This window comes from Dama dama, chromosome 28, assembly GCF_033118175.1.
Source record: "Dama dama isolate Ldn47 chromosome 28, ASM3311817v1, whole genome shotgun sequence".
Taxonomy (NCBI): domain Eukaryota; kingdom Metazoa; phylum Chordata; class Mammalia; order Artiodactyla; family Cervidae; genus Dama; species Dama dama.
In genome coordinates this window covers 13,978,780-13,997,217 of record NC_083708.1, presented here as the reverse complement: position 1 = coordinate 13,997,217, position 18,438 = coordinate 13,978,780, and the positions used below count along the sequence as shown (strand labels likewise).

At 37.1% G+C, this 18,438-nt stretch overlaps 1 pseudogene; it reads left to right on the top strand.

The window, feature by feature from the left end:
• Nucleotides 1-2,862: 2,862 nt before the first annotated feature.
• Nucleotides 2,863-18,438, top strand: part of LOC133048021 (uncharacterized) — a 62,775-nt pseudogene continuing 47,199 nt past the window's right edge.

Here is an 18,438-nt window from a genome sequence, read left to right as displayed (position 1 = left end):
AGCCTGTATTCTGTCAGTTTTTCCTGTAGTGTTGATTTTTGTTCTAGCAGTCAGTTAACTTTTTTGGACTTGAATTTTGAACTATGCTCCTTCGATAAGCAACTGAAATCTCTACTGAGTTTTCCATTCTGACAGGTCTGGTGCATTCCGCTCTGTATGTGCAGTTCAAGGGCCTATCATGGTAGAGTTTGTCTGCAGGCTTGGGGGCTTCCACCACAGTTATCTCCCTTTCCAGAAAGCTTCCCCTCACTCATCTTCTACCTTGGCAATATCGAACTCCATTCTTTGACTCCTCAAGCCAATAGGGCTACAACTTTGTGCTTGAATTCCAGCCATTCCATGTCACTCTTAAGGAGAATGCCCACCGGCAGAAAATTCGTAACTGTAAAACTCATCCTGTATAGTCTCCTTTTTCAAGTGTCTATATTCCTGTTTATGCCTGCTTTGGATCTCTCTCCAGTGCCTACAACTAGTTGAATTTCTTCACCAAGAATGTATTATTCTTCTCTAAATAATAGCTTGTCTAATAGAATCTGCCATTGTAAAACTTTCTGTTTATAGTTAAGATAAAACAATACCTAACTCCTGACGCAGGCCCCCAGATGGGCTTCTGAGACCCTCCCCTGGCAGAAGGCTGCCTACATGCAACGCAGGAGCTAAAGAGCTAAAGGGCAGGAGGATTTAGGCTAGACCTCGGACTGGCATAGAGGCCTGAAGTGGGGGTCAGTGTGCCTCAGTGTCCTTCCTCCTCAACAACAACTGAATTTTTATAGTATCTGAAAATTGCAGCGGGGGCAGGGGGAGGCTTACCTGGTAGTTCAGAATCCACCTGCAATGCAAGAGACCTGGATTCAATCTCTGGGTCAGCAAGATCCCTTGGGGAAGGGAATGGCTACCCACTCCAGTATTCTTTCCTGGAAGTTCCATGGACAGAGGAGCCTGGTGGGCTGCAGTCCATGGGGTTACAAAGAGTTAGACCCGACTGAGCAATTAATACACACAATACCTAATTCCTGCTCATTTGAATAGAAGACACTTTTGAAAAAGTGAAAAAAATGTTTAAAGTATATGTATTTAACTCCTACAAAGTCAAAGACCAAAAACAAAGATAATTATTCTATTCCATGTTAAAACCACCCTCTTCTCTTTAAAAATACACAGAAATTCTACTGCAGTAACTTCTACTTTATCTTCACAAGTTTATTCTAACTTCCTAGTAGAGCCCTTTTTCCTGCTATACCACAATTGCTAGAATATTAAAAAGTTTATCAATCATATCACTCTCTAGGTGCTGAAGAATATAGTTGGATTCCTTATCATATATGTTATTACTTTTCAAGTGGGAAGGGGATTACAGTAGACCTTATTGATAAACTAACCCAATTTGATATTCCATCCATCTCCATCACAGAAGTTAAAAAAACTAAATACTCAGTTATAGTTCCCATTGCAGCTAAAAGTGGGCATGTGACAAGTTTTGGCCAATAATAAATAAATGGAATTTTTCTAGGTGACATCTAAGAAAGTGTTTGCTTTCCTGATAGAAAGAAAAGATATCATTAGCACAGCTCTTTTTAAAGTAGTCACAATGCCAATGGCTAAAACTTGCAAGCATGAAAAATGACCATAAGAAAGATTCCATCATTTGGTGCCATTGACACAAAACCAGCAGCCTCCTCACTCCAAAAGTCCTCAGGAAGTGAAAACTATTCATTTAAAGTACTAATAGTCAGGTTTTCCTTAATTACAGCCAAAATAACATTTAATAGCTGTACAAATCCATTGCCAACTTAGCACAATTATGTTAATTTATATCCCCAATGCCTGTTACAGTGCCTGGGACATAGACTTTACTAAGTCTTTGTTAAATTAATTAATATATATCTATAAATATAGTAATATTAAGATATAAAGCTGATTCAAATTTAAGATGTAATATTGGAAGTCAATTTTTTTTTTGAAAACTTGCATTTTTCTCAAATACCTTCTAATAAGCTCATTGTTGATGACCATCACATGTTTACTTTACTGTATCATCCTTCACAGAGTGTTGACTTTTGGGTTGGTTTGGAATATTCTTTAAAAATTTTTCCAAAATTTGTAAAACACATCTGCAAATGTTAGATTTGAGATCATGCATTACTGACTGTATAAATCTTTCTTATGATTTTAACGTCCTTACATTTCTATCAATTCCTTATCACATTTGTGAAAATTCAGCTCATCTCTATTAACCTCACCTTAGATACATTTTTTCCATATTTTCTAAGACTTTTATTATTATAGAACATTGTAATAATTGTAAAATTGTCAAAGCAAAACATTGCAATATCTAAAACTCTGAGATTTAGATTCTGTGATTTGAATTCTATTTTTCATTAGTTAAGAAAAACTGAATTAAAAATATTATAATGCATAGAGAAATATAAATCCTTAAACTTTCAGAAACACATTAACTTTATGGAGAAAAATCTGTTTATTTTCATTGATATGTTTCCATGCAGTTTATATTTTTAAAATAAAACTTTTCTATTAATATAATTTCTCATCTGGAATGTAAATATTCTCAAATTAGAAGTAAGAGGTTGTTAAATTTACTGTATTATTCAGCAAATATTGTTGTTAAAACCCTCAGCATTGTAAATCATAAGAATTAGTTATGGATGAACCATGTTTTGGTTGTTTAAAGAACTGTAGGGAACATAATGAAAAGTTTCTCCTAGCACTGTGCTACTCAGAACAAACTGACCTCATCCTTGTGAGGTTTTGTGGTGTGACTGACACCAAGGCTTCTACGTAAGGTATGAAGACAACGCATCAACCCTGCCTGGAGCATGAACATGTCGTTTGTGAATCTTGAGAATGGCCTCAAATGAAAACATGGAGACAGTTGAGTCCAAGGGCTTCATAAAAACTGAAATGAAGACTCCCATGTATCAGAGAGTAGCAAAATAGTTTTAAAAGTAGGTGAACACTTTCCTGGGACAGTGGAGGTCCCTAATTTCCTTCCTAGCCTCAGGGAATTCTGGGGTTGAAGGAGTTTAATAACATGGTTTTTAGTCTTCAGCCCATAGTAACAGACAACAGACATATAGTGTGCATAAAGATATACACATGCCTGTGGTTAAGAGATATGAATCAAAGAGAATAATATTTAGCCAACAATCTCTAATTTGAACCTATAGCTATTCAATTTGATGTGAAGGGCAAGTTATTTCTTATTTAATAGTTAAGTATTCTAATGTATGTCCTTCTATCAGATGGACAACATAGACACTAAGTAGAAAGTATTCCTTACTTACATAAATTATTTCTTTTACTTATCTTTATTCTATATTGAATTTAAACTCTCATGTCTGAAATAACATGATTGAAGGTGGGCAGACCTCAGAAGTCTGAAGTGGAATGTGGGTTTCTCTGAACAATAATTAATATCTATTCCAAATAATCTGCATCATTCTATTCCCCAAATTTCTTAGAAATATTTACCCATCAATCACAAGCCACAAAACAAATTAAAAAGTACAAAAGAAAAAAGAAACAAAAAAGATGATATAAAACCTACCCTGACAATAGAGGACTAGAAAATAACTATACAGTTTAAGTCTAAGAAATTTAAAGCTCTAGCAAAGTGAAAAGGATCCATTTCAAAAAGAATCCAAAAAAAGCATTCATTAAATATAAACATTTTTATATTCTGCTTCTTTATACAAAGATAAGTAAAAAGTTCTGGAGACATTATTCAATGATGACTGTGGCAGAAATTTCTGAATTGAAAGAGTTCCATTTTCTCTCTGTTGGCCAAACATATAGATTTGGCCTTTTGATAACTAAGGCCCTCAAATTATAAGATTTTTCACAAACTTCAAAACTGTGTCCCAACAAAAATACCACATAAGAAAAGAAAACTGAACTTAGGCACAATTCTCCTATTCTTAGACTTTGTTAAACTCTGATAAACGTAATAACTAAATTGGCTGGGAACTGAAGACTTGCTGCCTTTAATTTCAGTTTAATGCAAAGGCAAGAATGTCATTCATTCAGGCATCTTAATTATTACTTAATTAAGGGAAGCAGGGTGTCCTAGCAGATGAGCAAATTGGTGCTCTTTGTGTGTCTCGGTAACATCTGTTTATCACCCATTGCAGAAGCAGTTTTTAGGAAACCTGTAATTGATTAAACCATTTCAGACAGTTGGAGGATAGGCCATGCATTGACAACCACGTGTGAACTAGGAGACTCTCCTGATTATCAGGGGACAGGCTTCCATGAAAAAGCATGGTAGTCCCATGAGTCATGTGCCAAGCAGATTACCTAAAAAGACTGCCACTTTTGACTGTGTACCACATATGGATGAAATCAATTGGAGAGATTTGAATAGAAAAAGTTATCAAGTTAAAAACCTCAAGGCAAAAATTGAACTATTTGGGAGCTATGAGCCACAGAAACAACTCCTTATTGAAGATCGCTATTAGGGTAACAAGTCTGACTTTGAGACCATCTATGAGCAATGTGTGAGAAGCTACAGAGACTTTCTAGAGAAGGTTCACTGACTGGGTCCAGTCCTGCGAGGCCCAGGCTTATTCCCACAGGCCCCTTTTTTCAGTTCAGTGTTACAGTTCCCTAGCTCAAGGTCAGAGCCCTTTCTTCAGTTGACTCACTGTTTCTTACTTAAAAAAAAAATAATTATAGATAAAAATCAGTCTATTTGGCAGAATAATAAATAAGCATGCTCTATTTAGACAGTTTATGGAGTGAAGATGAATCAGAAAGCATGGCCTCCACCGTCCTCTTGGATGATGTGTGATGTTTGCCCGTCTGCTCAGTGCCAGGCAGCAGCTTAATGAGTAAGTGCATAAGTGAGCGTGTTGCTCGTAATCTGTTCATGGAACAAGCTGGTGACCCTGGAGCCGCAGCAGCCTTGCCTCCTCTCCATCTTCAGAGGGGTCTAGTTTCTCCCCCTTGAGGCCGGCACCCCCAAGATAGGACCCCATGTGGAGAACTACATGAGGACAGCTCTTCTTGACTCTGTCTTCAACCCTGTTCAACAGTTGGCTACCCAAAATCCTGGAAGGACTCTGAGTCACAGATCAGTCTGAATGACAGTCGTTCAGAAGCAGAGAGAGTCGAGAGGAACAGCTTCCAGGCCTTAGTATCATGAGGATCCCTGGGGGGAGATGCTGAGTCATGAACCCGCTTGGGCCTGAAGGATGAGCAGGCAAGTTTCCCACCGCGGGTGGCAGAGGCAGAAACTCTGGGGAGGTCGTGGCAAGAAGACTGGGCAAATGTGTCTGGCTCTCTGTGGAATTATTCCATGGGATTCTTATCCTGAAGACTTGAAAGGTTAAGTGAACTGAGAATTTGATAACTATGTTCATAAAAAAGAATTGAGAAAAAATGTTTAACTGAAACTAGAACATAGAAAGTAAAGCACCTCAAAAATTATACCTTAGTGCCCTAACCATTCAGTAATTGTTTAATAACCTCAAAGTGATATCTTACTGTTTTCTGTTCCTTTATGTTCATAAACAAATGTCCAGCTTGTTTTCTTTCATATATATGTCTTAAATATCAGTTATCAGACAAATTCTAGGATTTTTTAAGTTGATTTTGTCCTTACAGCTATTTTTCCAGACCAGGGGTGTGTGAATAGAAAAAGTCATTGCTGAACCCACTTGTCTTTTAAAAATTAGGTTCAGTCAGATTTGTTCAAAATATGTCTACCTTTAAAAATCTGGAGTTTCTTGGAAGTCTTAAGGTCCCTTTTAGTTTAGTGTTTCCATTACAAGGTCACACAGGAAATACAGATGCAAACTTATTTGAAATATTCACTACCAAATCAAGCTGTATCTTAAGAAATATGTTGCCAATATATAGTGACGCTCTCTTTAAAGAGTACTGATTTAATTGTCCCTTATAAGAATTTATAGCCTTCTCATTTTATTTACGTATGTCTTTTAGATTCTGTGACAATCTCCTGGTATTTCAATCTCTTCAGAGACTTGGAAATCACGAAACCTCAATAGTGAACTTTTTCAAAAGTAAAGAGTCACTTAGAAGACATCATTATAACAATGGCAACAAAAAAAAAAAAAAATTCTTACTTTTCATAAGAGGACTTTATTCTACTTTTTAATAAACATTTGTCTTTAATAAGCATTCTAACTATACCAGAGTTTATCCAGTGAGCACATCTTTGAAATTGCAGCTGTCAGTGCTTATTAAAAATCATTTGAGAAAGATATTTTTAGTCTTTAGAAGCAAATATTACCATCGTAGCCCTCATGCCATGTCTTAGTCTTTAATACTATTCCTACTTGAAGAAATAGTCAATTCCAAGACTGGGGCAGGGATGGTACAGATGGTACAGATGATAGTACAGGTGACATGTGTGGTGATAGGAAGCAAGAAGCTGTCAAATGTTAGTGGGGTTGGTCATAAGGTTATGAGAGCTAGTTTGAAGGGACTCCTACTCCTCTGTGAGCTTTTGAACAACAGAAAGAATAATAATTCTAGTAAATCATAGATCTCCTGAAAAGTCCAGAAAAATCATGCTCAGAAAAAGACACCAGAAAATGCATTTGTCATTCTCTAAGATGTCTATTTAGCTACCTTCATAGTTTGAAAGTCAGTAATTAAAGTGAAAGTTGTTTTTCCCATTTCAGATGGCGGAGTAGAAGAAAGTGCACTCATCTCATCCTGCGAGAGCACCAAAATCACTACTAGTTGCTGAACAACCATTGACAAGAGGATGCTGGAACCTATCAAAAAAAGATACTCCATGTCCAAAGGCAAAGAAGAAGCCACAGCAAGATGGTAGGAGGGGCACAGCCACAGTAAAATCAAATCCCATACCCACCAAGTGGATGACCCACAAACTGGAGAACAGTAATATCAAAGACTCACTTTCACTGTTGTGAAGGTACTGAAGCCCACATCAGGCTTCCCAGGCTGGGGATCTTAAGAAGAGACTGGGAATTCCCATGGAATCTGGCCTTGAAGGCCAGTGGGATTTGATTACAAGACTTCCAGAGGACAGGGGGAAACAGACACTCCAGTCGTGGAGGGCACAAACAAAACCTTGCATGCACCAAGGCTCAGAGGAAAGAGCAGTGATTCACCAGGAGACTGACCTAAGACTACCTCCTAGTGTTGGAGGGTCTCCTGTGAGGCATGGGTCACCAGGGACTCACCACTGGGATGGGGACACTGGTGGCAGCAGTCTGGGAAGGCCCCCTTTGGTGTAAACCCTCATGGAGGTCACCATTAACCTGACCACAGAGCCAGATAGACCTGAGGGTTGGGTCGCCTGAGGCCAAAAAACTACCAGGGAGCACCAGGGACTGATCAACCCCAACAATCAGCAGATTATTAGATTAAAACTTTACTGAGCAAGACCTTGCCACCAGAGCAGAGTCTAGTTTTTCCCACCACCAGTCTCTTCCATCAGGAAGCTTACACAAGACTCTTAGCCTCCTCCATCAGAGGGCAGACAGAAGAAGCAAGAAGAACTATAATCTCACAACAACTAAAATAAAAACCAAATAAAAACCACATTACAGATAGTTATGGCCTAGATGAAGTGACAAAATAAAACCCCAGAAAAGCAACTAAATGAAGTGGAGGTAGGCAACCTTCTAGAAAGAATTCAGAATGATAGTGAAGATGATTTAGGATCTCAGGGGGAAAATGGAGGCAAAGATTGAGAAGATGCAAGAAATGTTTACCAGAGACCTAGAAGAACTGAAAAACAGAGGTAAATAATACAGTAGAAGGAATCAGCAGCAGAATAACTGAGGCTGAAGAACAGATAAATGACCTGGAGGACAGAATGGTGGAAATCACTGCCACAGAACAGAATATAGAAAAAAGGATGAAAAGAAATGAAGATAGCCTATGAGACCTCTGGGACAATATTTGCATTATAGGGGTCCCAGAAGGAGAAGAGAGAGAGAAATGTCCTGAGAAAATATATGAAGAGATAATACCTGAAAACTTCTCTAACATGGGAAAGGAGATAGTCAACCAAGTCCAAGAAGCACACAGAGTCCTATGCAGGATAAACCCAAGGAGAAACACACCAAGACACGTAGTAATCAAACTAACAAAAAGACAAAGACAAAATATTAAAAGTAACAAGGGGAAAATGACAAATAACATACAAGGGAACTTCCATCAGGCTATCAGCTGATTTCTCAACAGAAATTCTACAAGCCAGAAGGAAATGGCTTGATATATTTAAAGTGATGAAAGGGAAGAAACTACAACCAAGAATACTCTACCCAGCAAGACTGTACTTCAGATTTGATGGAGAAATCAACAAATTTCCAGACAAGCAAAAGTTAAGAGAATTCAGTCCCACCAAACCAGCTTTACAACAAATGCTAAAGGAACTTCTCTAGGCAGGCAACAAGAGAAGGAAAAGATCTACCTACAGAAGATAAACCCAAAACAACAAAGAAAATAGTGATAGATTATACATATTGATAATTACCTTTAAAGTAAATGGATTAAAAAACCACTACAATATTGTAAAGTAATTAGCCTCCAACTAATAAAAATAAATGAAAAAATAAAAAATAAAATAAAGTGAATGGATTAAATGTACCAACAAACAGATCTATACTGACAGAGCAGATGAAAACATGTGCAATTACCATATCATAATGCTTGACCCCCCCAAATTATGTTATTATTTTATATTGTTAGGTTAATCATGTTCCAACTATGGTTTGCAATTGTAATTACCTTTTGTTTTTTTGTCTGGCTATTGATTGTGAAAGCTGATAAGCACTATCACTATTATTATTGCTCAGTTAATACCACTGTATCATGATAGGTCAACAGAAAAATAATAGAATTCCCATATCACCAGAACTACCATTTAATAGAAAAACTGTAATCACTTTTTAAATTCCACCTGCATAGCAGAATTATCTTTGAATTTTTTGAAAAATGCAAATGACCAGGTATTCCTTTTTTTCCAACAGAACTCGATACATTCCTAATGAGCAGCCATATTTAAAGACAACTAGACTACAGGAAGATCTTTTACTTTTATCTAGTTTATTTCACATTTTCTATTTCATATTCAGTGCTCCTATTTCATTTAGTTTAATTTTCCAATTTTTCCATCCCTTTTTTTAACTTTCTTTCTCAAGCCTTTATCAAGGATAGTAGACAAACTTTGTACACATATATATAAATAATATGCATAATACTTATATTTTAGAAAACTTTCAAATTTTTGCCTAACTAAAAAATTTATGACATTTTCATCCCACTTGTTTGACTGAGTATGAATAGAATACTCTATTTATAATTTTTAAAAAATAGATTTGCAACAAGCAACAAAGATTTGCTGTGTAGCACAAGGAACTTTAGTCAATATTTTCTAATAACTTATGATGAAAAATAATTTCAAAAATAATATATGTGTATATGTATAACTGAATCACAAAAATAATTCTACTTTTTGAAATTTAGTAATGTTTATCTTTTTGCCAGTTTTCTAAATGTCATCATACAGTTCAGTCACTTAGACGTGTCTGACTCTTTGTAACCCCATGGACTGCAGCACGCCATGCTTTCCTGTCCATCACCAACTCCGGAAGCTTACTCAAACTCATGACCATCGAGTCTGTGATGCCATCCAACCATCTCATCCTATGTCGTCCCCGTCTCCTCCCACCTTCAGTCTTTCTCAGCGTCAGGGTTTTTTCCAATGAGTCAGTTCTTCGCATCAGGTGGCCAAAGTGTCAGAGCTTCAGCTTCAGCATCAGTCCTTCCAATGAATATTCAGGACTGATTTCCTTGAGGATTGACAGGTTGGATCTCCCTGCAGTCCAAGGGACTCTCAAGAGTCTCCTCCAACACCACAGTTCAAAAGCATCAATTCTTCAGTTCTCAGCTTTCTCTATAGTCCAGCTCTCACATCCATATATGACTACTGGAAACACCATAGCATTGACTAGAAGGATGTTTGCTGGCAAGGTAATGTCTCTGCTTTTTAATAAACTGTCTAGGTTGGTCATAGCTTCTCTTCCAAGGAGCAAGCATCTTTTAATTTCATGGCTGCAGTCACCATCTCCAGTGATTTTGGAGCCCAGAAAAATAAAGTCTGTCACTGTTTCCATTGTTTCCCACCTATTTGCCATAAAGTGATGGGATCAGATGCCACGATCCTAGTTTTCTGAATGTTGAGCTTTAAGCCAACATTTTCACTCTCCTCTTTCACTTTTGCCAAGAGGCTCTTTAGTTATTCTTTGCTTTCTGTCATAAGGGTGGTGTCATCTGCATATCTGAAGTTATTGATATTTCTCCTGGCAGCCTTGATTACAGCTTGTTCTTCATCCAGCCTGGCATTTCATGTGATATACTCCTTATATAAGTTAAATAAGCAGGGTGACAATATACAGCCTTGACGTACTCCGTTTCCTATTGGAATCAGTCTACTGTTCCATGTCCAGTTCTAACTGTTGCTTCTTGACCTGCATACAGATTTCTCAGGAGGTAGGTCAGGTGGTCTGATATTCCCATCTTTTTCAGAATTTCCCAGTTTGTTGTGATCTATACAGTCAAAGACTTTGGCATAGTCAATAAAGCGGAAGTAGATGTTTTTCTGGTATTCTCTTCCTTTTTCTATGATCCAAAGGATGTTGGCAATTTGATTTCTGGTTCCTCTGCTAATTCTAAATCCAGCTTGAACATCTAGAAGTTCATGGTTCACATACTGTTGAAGCCTGAATGGAGGACTTTGAGCATTACTCTGCTAGCATGTGAGATGAGTGCAATTGTGCGGAAGTTTGAACATTCTTTGGCATTGCCCTTCTTAGGGACTGGAATGAAAACTGACCTTTTCCAGTCCACTGCTGTGTAGCCACTGCTGAGTTTTCTGAATTTGCTGGCATATTGAGTGCAGCACTTTCACAGCATCATGTTTTAGGATTTGAAATAGCTCAACTGGAATTCCATCACCTCCACTAGCTTTGTTCATAGTGATGCTTCCTAAGTCCCACTTGATTTTGCATACCAGGATATCTGGCTCTAGGTGAGTGATCACACCATCGTGATTATCTGGGTCATGAAGATCTTTTTAGTTCAGTTCTTCTCTGTATTCCTGCCACCTCATAATGTCTTCTCCTTCTGTTAGGTCCATACCATTTCTGTCGTTTATTGTTCCCATCTTTGCATGAAATGTTCCCTTGGTATCTCTAATTTTCTTGAAGAGCTCTCTAGTCTTTCCCATTCTATGATTTTCCTCTATTTCTTTGCACTGATCACTGAGGAAGGCTATCTTATCTCTCCTTGTTATTCTTTGGAACTCTGCATTCAGATGAGTATATCTTTCCTTTTTTCCTTTGCCTTTTGCTTCTCTTCTATTTTCAGCTATTTGTAAGGCCTCCCCAGACAACCATTTTAGTTTTTGAATTTCTTTTTCTTGTGCATGGTCTTGATCACCGCCTCCTGTACAATATCACGAACTTCCATCCATTGTTTTTCAGGCACTCTGTCTATCAGATCTAATCCCTTGAATCTATTTTCACTTCCACTGTATAATCATAAGGGATTTGATTTAACTCATACCTGGCCTAATGATTTTCCCTACTTTCTTCAATTTAAATCTGAATTTGGCAATAAGGATTTCATGATCTGAGCCACAGTCAGCTCCCAGTCTTGTTTTTGCTGGCTCTATAGAGCTTCTCCACCTTTGGCTGCAAAGAATATAATCAATATGATTTCTGTGTTGACAAGCTGGTGATGTCTGTGTGTAGAGTCTTCCCCTGTGTTGTTGGAAGATGGTGTTTGCTATGAGCAGTGTGTTCTCTTGGCGAAACTCTGTTAGCCTTTGACCTGCCTCATTTTGTATTCCTGTTTGCCTGTTACTCCAGGTATCTCTTGACTTCCTACTTTTGCATTCCAGTTCCCTATAATGAAAAGGACATCTTTTCTGGGTGTTAGTTCTAGAATATATCGTAGGTCTTCATAGAACTGTTCAATTTCGGCTTCTTCAGCATCACTGGTTGGGGAATAGGCTTGGATTACTGTGACATTGAATGGTTTGCCTTGGGAATGAACAGAGATCATTTTGTCGTTTTTGAGAATGCCCCCAAGTACTGCATTTCAGACTCTTTTGTTGACTATGACAGCCACTCCATTTCTTCTAAGGGATTCTTGCCCATAGGAGTAGATATAATGGCCATCTGAGTTAAATTCATCCATTCCAGTCCACTTTAGTTCACTGATTCTAAAATGTCGATGTTCACTCTTGCCATCTCCTGTTTGATCACTTCTAATTTGCCTTGATTCATGGACCAAATATTCCAGGTTCCTATGCAGTATTGTTCTTTACAGCATCAGACTTTACTTCCATCACCCATCACATCCACAACTGGGTGTTGTTTTTCCTTTGGCTCTGTCTCTTCATTCTTTCTGGAGTTATTTCTCCACTGATCTCCAGCAGTATATTAGGCACTTACAGACCTGGAGAGTTAATCTTTCACTGTCCTATCTTTTTGCTTTTTCATACTGTTCATGGGGTTCTCAAGGCAAGAATACTGAAATGCTTTGCCATTCCCTTCTCCAGTGGACCACATTTTGTCAGAATACTCCACCATCTAATAACAACATATGAGACACAAAATTTTAAATATATCTTTGTAGGATATAAGATTAGTATAAATTGATATAAATATGAATGTATTTTATTTAAATTATTAATGACACCATTGAAGATGCTCCTATTATTATTTTTTTCTTCTCTTGATAAATTATTCTCAAAGAAATGTTAATATGTCTCACTATGACTATATGTTTTTCTTTCCCTTTTATTTCTTCTGATTTTTGCTTTGTGTACCTTTGTTGTTAGGTGTCTAATGGTTTATGATGCCTATATTCTTTGTGAATTGAAACTTTTATCATTAAAAATATCCATATTTGTTTCATTTCTAAAAAATAAATAAAATTGCCTTTCAAAAAAAATTAAATGAAAGAGTTAAGTTGGTATCCTGATTTTCCTATAGAAACCGTACTTCAAGGCATCTAAGTAGACCAACTAAGCCCATTCTTCTACAATCTGGAAGAATATCAGTAGGAACAAATGATAGAAAGAATACTAATTCATTTAAGAATTACAAATTTCATTAAAACCATTAGATAAATCATTGATGGAGAACTGTATTTTATATAGTGATAAAGTAATACCCTACTGATTATTTACACAGTTGAGTGAGAAAACACATCTGTGCAAAGAAGGAATCAGGCTTTCATCACCCTAATCTACAGGTCAGTCTGAGCACTGCTAAGAGTAGGGCAACCATATAAACATGTTTCCTGATTTGATGCACCATGAAGGTGCATAATATTGTTGTTGTTCTAGTCTCTAAGTCATGACCAACTCTGCAACCCCATGGACTATAGCCCTCCAGGCTCTCTCTGTCCATGGGCTTTTCCAAGCAAGAATACTGGAATGGGTTGCCATTTTCTTCTCCAGGGGAATCTTTCCTAGCCAGGGATCCAATCCACATCTCCTGCACTGGCGGGCAGATTCTTTACCACTGAGCCACCCATGTAGAACAAAAACAAGAAGGACATGTCCTATCCAGGTAGAACAACAACAAGAAGTTATGCTACTCACAGTGTATTCCAGCCAAAATTATTTCACCAGAACTCATTTCAATTCATTAGGAAATATAGGAAGTTTTCCATAAGAGAATAACAGCCAGATAAAACTGGAAGATAAACTATTATGTAGGAGAACTAGCACAGTCTCCTCTGCAAGTCAGTGTCATGACAAAAAGCACTGTTCTAGATTAACAAACTTTACATAACATAAAAAGAGTCGATGTATGAAACTGAACTGAATTCTTGTTTCAACAAACCAGTTATATAAAGGATATTTGGGGGAAAGTTGGGGAATGAAATATGGAATATGGACTAGTTTTTAAAAGACATAAAACTTTTTGACTTAAAAAAGTAAATATTTTAACTAAAACTTATCTGGAAAAGGCAATTTACAAAACATTATGCATAATATGACTTTCTTGCAAAATACTGAGCATCTTTTCTGAGGGGGGATAAAAAGGCTTCTTATTTTTCTTACCCTTATTTGTTTGTATTTGATTTCTACAATATCCATATACTACTTTTGTAATAACAAAAGATCATTTTTAATTAGTGAATACTTATGATCTTAAGAATATGTAGTCCATTCACATATGTTGTAACTAGCTGGTCTAACTTTTCCCTTGAAACACACCACATTATCTCAGAGCTAAATATCAGAGCCAAATTATTTGTGCCCACTCCCAACTCTGGCAACAGAAATGCTTTCACTGAAAGATGAGACTGAATTATGTATTCGCTTTACTCCAAAGGATATATTCAAACACTACAATATGCAATTGCCTCAATATGATGTCATTAGGAATTTTAGGGTGTTTATGAATACTTCTGGGAGAAAGCTCTCTCAAGTCTCAGCATCACAAGTATCAGTGTTTCTCATAGATATCAGTGTTACCCATAAGTTGGTTTCTTCATTATGGACACTGACACTTCTAATTATCTTTCACTTTTTCTTTGCTCTCTAGGAAACTTGGAGCCAAATTCTTAGTTATCCTCCACCCACTCTTCAGGATGGTGTGTTACGGGCATCAGTTTTCCTGCTGTCTTTATTAATTCCTTACCCAGCTTTTCTCCTTTCCTGGATTTCATCAATGTTTTATTTTTTAACTGAATATGTTAATTTGGTTAAGAGCTTCTAAAAAATGATATGGGATGCTGATTAGCTAATTAAGACTGACAGGGGAAAAAATCTAAGTATTCTAGCAAATCACCCTGGCTCGATAACCTCAGTCCTATTTCTGACTCAGTCTAGTCATAAGAAAGTTACTTTCCTGGCCTTCATCATGTCAGCTCCCTATGGGAATATCCTCCACACTACAGTGTAAAAATGATTCCCTAACCATCCATTGAAAGCCAACATTGTGGAAACAGCCCCGTAAAGACATTTTCTGCATGACTGGTGAAGCTGCTATGGAAGACACTGCTTATTATATCCTTCAATAACAAAGTCCGAGAATTCAACATTTTCTTTTCATTGCTCCCTAGGGAATTTCTGTGAGAGTCTACTTCAGAGAAAGGTTTCCATCCACTAGAAACTGCTTTTCCCTTGCCAGGAATCATAATACATACATCACCAAAAATTGGATCTAAAGATAAGTGCTTCAGTCCAGTTTCACAAGTCTCAATCTAAACATTTCCTATTTATCATCAGTTTTCAGTGTTGCCACAGAGCCATTTTGGCAGCCCAAGAATATGATCTGGGAATTGAGCTAAATTTTTAAAGGAACTAATATGTGGAAAGTCTTACCTTTGCAATAAATGCAGACTTCAAAATGATCATCATACAATGAAACCATAGTACTAAGAGAGATGGTGAATACAACAAAAACTGATTTATAAACCCTTAGCTGGAACTTGGAAGTTGAATCTTACAGTTGGGTAAATAATGGAGAATGAGGTAATGAAGTTTTCTGTCCAACATGTAAAAAAAAAAAATTAATAAAGTCGCTCATGTGAAAATCTCAAAAAAAAATAAGAACTCATCAGTTGGGAAAAAAAAGGCAATATATAAATAGGGCACACTACTGGATAAACCATTTCTTTGTCATCACTATGTAAAGGTTTAAATAAGTTAATAGTAAAGAGCACTGGTTTGGAGATAGGAAGATACAGGCCTGGATGCTAGCTGTGTACTTTACTAGCTTTATAACCTTAATGAAAACAAATCAATTAGCTTGATTTTCTGCGTTTGGCATTGTAATTAGTAATACTCTTAATTGGAAGAATTATTTTGATGCTTCAATGACAAAATGCATAAAAATCATTTAGTTCAATATCTGGAATATGACTATTCCAGATTGCTATGTGATTAGCAAATAATATTGCATGGTGTCTGTAATGATCACTAAAAGATCATAGACTCAATAAGACCATGAAAGTCCAAGGTATTTATTTTCTTTGTGAACCCAAAACATCTTTCCTTTGATAATATACCATAAAGAATTGTGTTTCTATATCTGTAGTCACTATGAAAGCAAGTGAAGAAGAGCCATAAAATCCCACTCCTGGGCATACACACCAAGGAAACCAGAATTGAAAGAGACACATATACCCCAGTGTTCATTGCAGCACTGTTTACAATAGCTAGGACACGGAAGCAACCTAAATGTCCTTTGGCAGATGGATGGATAAGGAAGTTGTGGTATCTGTACACAGTGGACTATTACTCAACTATAAAAAAGAATGCATTTGAGTCAGTTCTAATGAAGTGGATGAAACTGGAGCCCATTATACAGAGTGAAGTAGGTCAGAAAGAGAAACACCAATACAGTATATTAACACATATATATGGAATTTAGAAAGACGGTAAAGATGATCCTATATGCAAGGCAGCAAAAGAGACACAGATGTAAAGAACAGACTACTGTACTATACGGGAGAAGGTGAGGGTGGGATGATTTGAGAGAATAGCATTGAAACATGTGTATTACCACATGTAAAACTGACGACCAGTGCATGTTCGATGCATGAAGCAGGGCACTCAAAGCTGGTGCTCTGGAACAACCCAGAGGGATGGGGTGAGGAGGGAGGTGGAGGGGGTTCAGGATCTGGGGGACACGTGTGCGCCTGTGGCTAATTCATGGTGATGTGTGGCAAGGGCCACCACAGAGTTGTGAAGTGATTGTTCTTCAATTAAATAAATTAATTTAATTTTTAAAAGTCCATATCATAAAAAATAGCATGAACTGGCAAAACTGAATTTTGCAGAAAATCAATCACCACTTAAGAGAAAATGTTATAAAATTCCTGAAAAAATACTAGAAATGGAACAAGTGTCAAATGTAATCATGACGATATGACTGATACTTATAGTTTACTCTGATAGCATATGGCTGTTTCATACACGTTTAAAAGATGAGTGTGATTCTGTGTGTACTGTGTTTTAACTGTCCAGGTTAAGTAAAAACATTCCTGTAGAATATAAGTCATGGGAACAGATCTTCTATTTCTAGGATACATGTTACTTTCCTCCTAACTTTAAGCTAGCAAACACACCCCCCCCACACACACACACACAATGACAACACGCACATACACACACACGGAGTAGATTTTTGTATCATGAAAGTTCGACAAAGTGCTTTTAGTTAATGACATCTTTATCTAATCCAAGAAACATTACAATGGTTTTATTTTTCTACCTATAGCTCAGTTTTCTAATTTCAGATATTAATCATTCAAAAATAATTTTTACTGAATAAATAAATATAATGCCACTGAGTGGGAGAGCTAACACTGAGGAACAGGTTTGGTGGTTAATCAGGAATTCTGAAGTCTATTCAGGACAATTAATTGTTAATTTGGGGATCCCACTAGCCTTGAATTCTCTTTTCAACATGTTAACCTGGAGATCCTACTAGTCGTCCATGTGGAGTTCTTAAATAGGCAAGCTGGATATGAATCTAAGCTTTAGGTGAAAGGTCTCAATTAGAGATACAAATCTGAGAGTTTTCAGCATATAGTAACAACAGCTAGCATTTACTGAGTACTTAGTACAAGTTGCACACTGTTAATATAACCCTCACAATAATCACATAACTAAAACACTTTCATCTTAATGATATGAATGAAGAAGCTGAGATACAGAAAAGTTAATCTGCCCAAGGTCACACTCTAGGTAATGGTAGAGCCAGGATGTGTATGCAGATATATGGCTCCTCAGTCACACTCTTATTCTCCACTTTACACTAGTGTTCACAAACTTAAGAGATAACGTAAGAATAGTGGGAGAGGGGATCGGGATGGGGAATACATGTAAATCCATGGCTGATTCATGTCAATGTACGACAAAAACCACTACAATATTGTAAAGTAATTAGCCTCCAACTAATAAAAATAAATGAAAAAAAAAAAGAATAAGGCCTGGAAGAATAGTTCAGAAATATGCCCCAGGTTGGATGAAAAAGAATAGAACTTTGAATGAAACCAAGGAGTCACTTAAGGCAAAATAGAGAAATTCTTCAAGAAGGGGAGTACTTGAACAATTCAACTGGGTTGAATGCTATTGTGAGGCTGATAAACACGAGGACAAGCAGGGCCACTTGAATGGGGCTGCACAGAGATACTGACCTCATCAGAAGCACTCTAGGTCTCTGCAGAGGGATGGGATCAAGTGCAGACTGCAAAGGACTAAGCATGATTGGGAGATCAGGAAGTAGGGACAGAGCCTGCAGAACACTGCTTCAGAAGTCTTTCCACAAACAGGAACAGAAAGAGGATATGTATAAGGAGTTTTCTGTTATTGATTTTTTTCAAGTTGGTGGCAGTAGGAGAGCAGTTATCACAGGAGAAGCAGGATCATAAAAGAGGGTGGGG